Below are 7,029 nucleotides of genomic sequence, written 5' to 3'. Positions count from 1 at the left end.
CCCCAGAGTTCCTTCATTGTCTCTACTCAGGGGCTCCTGACATCTTCCCTGAGATGCTCCACACCATCTCAGGACCCCAGTTTCCCTGAGTGGGGAGCTCCCTCAGCCTTCCTCTCTCCTCAGACCCACTCTTCTCTAGGAAGTTTCCGTGTGCCAGTCTGAAGGTACGATCTGGTGGCTGTGCTGGCCACAGAGAAATTGGAACGTGGGAGCCTTCCAGGCTGGGTGAGTGTGTCCAGTGGCTATTTCCCTGAGAGAGTACTCAGGACAGGCAGCAGTGGTTGGGCTGGCATCACTTCTGTTTACCTGGTCTGAAGAAGCACTCCTTCTGGACCCTCCTTTTCTCCATTCAACAGATTCATTTAATACCTATTCTGTGCTGGACACTGTGCAAGGCATGAGTGAGGGGAGGTGCACAGGCAGACACAGACCTGCTTCCTTCACCTGCCCCAGGTGCCAGGGATCCTAGAACATGACTGGACCAGCCTCTCAGCCTCTACAACCTCACACCCTCATCACAATTCCTCCCCCTTCACCTGCCTCACTCCTGGAATCAAGGCATCATAGGAGGTCAGAGCAAGAAGGGCCCTTTGAGACCAATCTAAGAAACCTTAGACAATCTATGAAATGAGTAAGAATGGAGCTGTGTGGATAAAGATACGGATAAAGAATGCAGATAAAGGATGGCCTCCACGCAGTGGTTAAGAATCCTCCTGCCAATGCAGGGGACAAGGGTTCGAGCCCTGGTCCAGGAAGATGCCGCATGCTGTGGAGGAACTAAGCCCGTGCACCACAACTACTGAAGCCTGTGCACCTAGAGCTCATGCTCCACAAAAAGAGAAGCCACCGCAATGAGAAGCCCGTGCACCGCAACGAAGAGTAGCCCCTGCTTGCCGCAACTAGAGAAAGCCCGCGGGCAGCAACGAAGACCCAACACAGCCAAAAATCAATCAATCAATAAATAAAAAAAGAATGGCCTCCACCTGGAAGGCCATGCCCTGTATTGTGCAGCCATACGACCAAGTCTAAAAGACTCTGATAGTAGAATCACCTTATATTACAGATGAGGAAACAGAGAGGCAGAGAGAGGCAGGACTGGGACCCAGGTAGAAAGACTGCTAGTCCTGAGCCTCAGGGCAAGAAGGTCTACCCTTCAGTGTAGACACCTCTTACAATTCTCACAAGAAGCCTAAGAGGTAGGCCTTGTTAACATCCCCATTGTTCAAAAAAGGAAACAGACAGAGAAAGTCAAAATAACAGGCAAGTTTACATATTTGAAGTGGCTGAGTATAGATTCATACCCAGGTCTGTTTGATTCTAGAGCCATTTTGTCTAGAACCCGGGTACACAGCTGTTGAAAAAAATCATGCTGAGGAACCAATGACCAGGCTATTGTTGTGATAACTAGCCATAATAAGAGAGCTGGTCCTCCCAGGGAAGATGTATTTTAATATGCCCTATTCATTCAAGAAGAAAAACAGCTAAAACCCAAACAATTATAATACTATAGTATTACGGCAGTGAGAGCTACAACATGCTACAGAGACCCAGGGGAAGCAAAAACTAAGTTCACCAGAGGTTTGTAATAGGGAATCAGGAAGGCTTCTCAGGGAAGGGGACGGCTAAGCAGAGCCTTGTAAGATGGGTGGAAATTCACCAAGAAAAAAGGGGTGAGGAGCTCGGATGTGCCACGCTAAGTGGGTATCAAAGGTTAGTTTTCTGCGTTTGGGTGGCAGTTGATGGGTGGGGAGAAGTAGGAGATGCAGCTGAGAAGGAAGCTTGCGGCTACAGGCTGAAGGGCTTTGGACACAAGGCAAGAGGGTCCTGACTTTATATTCACGGCACCGGGGATATCAACGTTTTCAAACAGAGAAGCAACCCCTTGTCAGTTGAAGAAGACTCCAGGGATAAAGAATTAACACATCCCAGGGACAGGGGCTCATAATGTTAACAGTGATAATGACAGCTCAAAGGTGAGTATCACTCATAAATCTCAACATAAAACTTTCACAGAAACTCATTTATTCCTAACATTGGTCCTGTGAGGTAGGTATCCTTCTCCCATTTTTACAGAAGGGGAAACAAGGCCCAAAGTCACGCAGATCCATCCCCTCAGTCCAGGCTGTTCATCAAGGAGCTCCTCTCTGCATAGTCCGGGCGAGTGTACAGACTGAGCCCGGATTTCTGCCCGTGGACTAGCTGTTCTCTGCATCGCATCTAACTTTGCGGTTGTAAAATTCTGAGACACGGTGGCAGGCTGGCTGCCTCGTGGGGCTGCTGGTCTGAGCCGTGGGCGGTCAGGAATGTTTCAGGACTTCCTGGGCCCTGTGTTCCAGGCCGGAGTGCCTGGATTAATGATCCATCTACAGGCAGAGCGAGCAGAGGCCCTGACGCTCGGCGCAGGGCATCGATTAGACTTCACACTCTGAGCTTGCTTTCATCTGAGGCTCTCCGGGCGGGCCGGGGCCTAATAATTAACATTCTCTGAGCCACACAACATGAGTGAGCTGGAGGAGGAGCTTTTAGCAGCCCCCATCAGCGGTGGGAGAGGACCCCACCACCACCCAAGAACACCTGGGCATGGCGGCTTGGCAGACGACCACGTCTTCCCAGCTGACACCTCAGTCCCGCCTGCAGTTGCACAGCGAGTGGTTTTGCTCTCATCTTTGAGATTCACAACACTTTTATGGGGAAGTAACACCAGGATTATTATCCTCACTGTCCAAGTGGGGAAACTAAAGGCCAGAGAAGGGCAAGGAATCGCCCAAAGGCAGAGGGACCAGGATGAGAGCTCGGGTCTCCTGCTTCCTTGCCTGGCAGCCTTCCAATGCAGGAGGCTCTCTGTTGCAGGGATGTTTGGACCCTCCTGGCACCTCGAGGTAAGGGAAGATAGGAGTGTGCTTTGATTTTCTATTTTACAAGAGAAATCATTACAGAGGTGTCATGTTACTCATTCATGCGCTGGTTCAGCAAATATCTACTGAATACCTAGTATGTTCCAACCTCTGTGCCAGGTGCTAAGGATAGCGGAAAATAACCCTTGCCACTGAGGAGCTTATAGCTGGAGAAGAGGGGGAAGTGGGGTGTGTGGCAGGGGAGAGGTAGATACCCAAATACTAAGTTCATGAGGTGCCACGGTGCTTTACTAGTAAATCTAGTTAATATTACAGAGCACTTTGGGCCTAAGGTCACAGGGAGGGCATGATAAGTCCACCCAGAGGAGTGAACGCTGGTAGTAATGGGGGATGGGATCAGAAATGGCTTCTTTCTGATCATGAAGAAGATAACCCAAAATGGGAAGATAACCCAAAAATGGAACCTTAAAGGAGGGCTAGGTGTTCATCAGGCAAATGGGAGGTAGAGGGAGGGTGTACAGGTAGGGTCATTCCCAGGAGAAGGGACACGTTGATCCAGGCCATGAGAGAGGCAGGAAGTTGCTCAGTTCACTGAGAGCAATGGAGTTGGTTGAAGAGTAGGGTCTGAGTAAGATGTTGGGAGATGAAGTTGAACAAATAAGCAAGGGTCAGGTCAAAAAGTCCTCCCAAGCCAAAGTGAGGGGACCGAACTTTATCCTGAAGGATTCAAGCAAGGGGGCAATGTGGTCAGAACCGCATTTTAGGAGGATCACTCCTGCTGTAGTGTTGAAGATGTACTGAAGGGGCGAGAGACTGAAGTAGACACATCTGGAAGGCGAAAGTGATGGTTCGTGGTCACAAAGGACACCAAAAACTCTTGTCTGGTCTGGAAAAGCCTCTGTCCTGAGAATTTTCTTATATAAAAAAGTGCTCCCCATGCTTGTCGACTTATGCCAAAGCCCATGGATCTGGCCCCATTCCACGCTCCTCTGGTCTGAGAAGAAACCACAGCATCCTTTTCTCTCTTCCTATAAGATTCCCCATACCGCTTCCCCACTTCTGCGAGTACACATTTTCCCACAGGGGGCTCCCCACTGCCCATCACTGCCACCAACACATGGCAGCGAAACACCACACCACAACACTCCGCTTCAAACCGCAGATGACTCCACATTATCTGCTTGTTCCCATTCATTCCACATCAGGTATGGATTAACTGAGCATCTACAATGTGCCAGGCACTGCTAGGCTCTGTGGATGTGGCCTCTGCTCTCCCCTCCATGGGCCCCTATGGTTAAAATCCAAACTCCTTAGCCCAGCATTTCAGGACCTTCTTAGACTGACCCCAGCCCACCTCCTTGGCCTCATGTTCTCCCTCTCTCCCTCCAGCACTCTGCACTTGTCACATTGAGCCACTTGATGTTCCTTAAATACCCTCTAGTATTTTTTCCAAATAGAAATATCTTTTATTATTAAAATGCTAATACATATACACTCTAATTCGAATAATACCAACGGTGGAATGTAGAAAGTAAAAATTTGTTCTCTAACCTCTCCTACCCACTACCCTCCAAATTCCATTCTCCAGAGATAAACACTGTTAACATTTGGGTAAATATCCTTCCAGATTCTTTTAAAAACTTTTATGCCCTAGCATACCACCTTTTGCAAACTCTTCCTGTCATCAGGACTCATTGCAATGCTTTATTCCCTCCTCTGAGAAGTTCTCTACGGCCCCAAGGGCAGAATTAGGTGCCCAGTGCTTACAATAAACATAGATTTACCGCCCTATATTGAAACCATCTGTTCACATAGTGTGTCTCCAACAGGCTAAGTGTTGTCTGAGATGACAATCTCTACAAGGACAGGGCTGTGACTGCCTTCATCTCCACCGTATTCACAGTGCCTGCCCATAGTAGGTACTGAATGAGTATCTATAGAGTACATGGTGGATGGATGGACGGATGGATGGCAGGTGGAACTCCTATGGCAAGCTCCACAGGATACACATAAGGGGATAGGATTGGCATTGAGTAGTGGAAAGGAACCCAGCTGGAGTTTAAGGACTTGGATTCCTGTTCCGGCCCTGCCTTCTACCTGCTATGTAGCTTTATATAAGTTTCCTCACTCTCTCTAAGCTTCAATTTTTCTACCTGAAACTGAATAGCGGGGCTGGGTATTTCCCCAGAAGCCTCCCAATGGATGCTCCAGAGTGCTTAGCTGGCCCTGGTCCAGCACCCCTATTTCACACCTCTGTAATTACCCACCTGCATGCCTTTTATTATAGTGATTGAGGGGGGGCGGCGGGGGCTCATTAAATAAAGGGAAAAAGGAAATTGCTGGCTTTGCTGAAATGACATTGTTGGCATTAACTAGATTAACTTCTGAAATGAAAAGCCCACAAAAGCAAAACCAAAACAGAGAAGGAGCCATGGCTTCCGCGGGGGGCTTCATGGTTCTCTGCTTCAGCCTGCCTGACCCCCAACCCAGGTCTCCCAATCCATCCTCCCTTGGGAAGTGGCAGGAGCCACTTTCCTGCTTGCCTTCACACAGGACTTCACCTCAGTGATCTCAAGAAAATGGCACTGGGCACTGAGCCCCAGGCCAGGACTCGGGAACTACTCAAGGAGGTTCCAGTCTGTAGGAGAGACAGGCAGACACATCGACGCCATGCAGAGTGGTGAGAGCTGGACCGAGGAAGCCAAGGACTGGGGGGCCCAGAGTCCAGGGATCAGAGAAGCAACACCCCAGCTGAATGACAAGCAGGTCTCCAGACAGAGCTTCTGGGAAAGGCGTTCCAAGGAGGAGCAAAGAGGAAGACACGGAGACATGAGGAGGAAGTCATCTCCAGGCAGCCGAGGGCAGTCCTGCAGGGGCTGGAGCATAGAGGGAAAGGATAACATTGTTGCAGTTACTGGTCCTGTCAGGTCATGCTTCTCATGATGACTCGGGGAACAAGCGTACCGCAGCCTGGGCAGGGGACTGAAATACCAAATCTCTGAACCAAGCTGGGGATGCCGGATGCTGGCGTGCAAGAGCACCCATTAGGTAGCAGTGGGAGGGAGCTGCTGCCGAACTCAAAGCTGGCGTCAGCTGGTGCTAAGAAACAAAACCTAGGCAAGAAGCGGTGGTGGACTCAGACCGAGGCACTTTCTCAGCTCGCCACACTTAAAACCATCAGAAGAGGCAGGCGGATACTGAGGAAAGTGAGCCCAGCTCTGCTCACTGGTTCCGGTACCTACAGAGGCAGGAAAGGATGGAGTCTTGATGTCATGTCGAGCCAACTGTCTGGTCTCACAGGGAGAGAACCAGTCCTTGTAAGCATCCCAGAGCACATGAGGAAAACCCTCCTCCCTGGATAAATCTGGATTCTTCTCCCACTGCAGAGGATCAGCCAAGGTGAACCAGAGAAGGGAGAAAACGGGAGAAGAAACACCGTGTAGTCCGTGCTTCCTCTAGATAAGATACTTTACACAGACTTTCTCTTTCATCCTGAAAAGAGTCCAGATAGAAGTATTCTTTTCTCCACTTGCTAGACCATGAAACTGAGGCTGAGAGCGGCTTACCCACTTCTCACAGTGAGTGACGATCAGAGCTAGACTCAGCACTGAGGTCTTCGCAGCTCCAAGTCTTGGAGTTCTCTCCCCGCACAGCTCTGCTCTCCAGACCCTGCCCTTGCCCGTGAAAGGCTTCCGGTCTCCTTGTGCTGTGCATCCAGTGATGTCACACTAGCTTGTTAACCTTTGACTAAAAAGCGTGAATCCTGTAATTCCTCTAAGCCGCTGGACACCAGAAATGTCAAATCAACAGTCCAAGGAGGACTTTAAACACAACTTCTATTCCTAGCTCCCCGGACCAGGGGCATTTGTGATGTCCTCCTTCCGAGCAGTGACATCTAATGATAGAAGTCCTGGCACAGGACAGAAGAGATTCTTTTAGGTAGGAGGCCAGTGCAGCACCCCTCAACCTTGCCCAGCTGCACGCAAGCCCACACTTGGGCCTACAGACCACCAACACTCTCTTGGGTCAGTCTTGGTCAGGATCACCAGATGCCAGACTAGGTCGCTGGGTATTAATCATTGCCAAGGGGGCAGTTAAACTGAAAGCCAGTTCATTAAAGATTAAGCTTCTTCTCCGTAGCCCTCAGGGAAGGGGACGTCTGGGTGGAGAGCAA

At 49.9% G+C, this 7,029-nt stretch overlaps 1 long non-coding RNA gene across 1 annotated transcript; it reads right to left on the bottom strand.

Moving 5' to 3' along the window:
* Window positions 1-5,199: 5,199 nt before the first annotated feature.
* Window positions 5,200-6,521, bottom strand: LOC132349685 (uncharacterized). The gene is made up of 2 exons (XR_009497718.1): window positions 6,422-6,521; window positions 5,200-5,731 (listed from the first exon to the last, which is right to left on the bottom strand). It is a non-coding gene; the product is annotated as an uncharacterized LOC132349685 (long non-coding RNA).
* Between the last annotated feature and the right edge of the window lie 508 nt (window positions 6,522-7,029).

Source organism: Balaenoptera ricei, chromosome 1 (assembly GCF_028023285.1).
Source record: "Balaenoptera ricei isolate mBalRic1 chromosome 1, mBalRic1.hap2, whole genome shotgun sequence".
Classification (NCBI taxonomy): Eukaryota; Metazoa; Chordata; class Mammalia; order Artiodactyla; family Balaenopteridae; genus Balaenoptera; species Balaenoptera ricei.
This window is presented reverse-complemented; position numbering and strand designations above follow the sequence as displayed.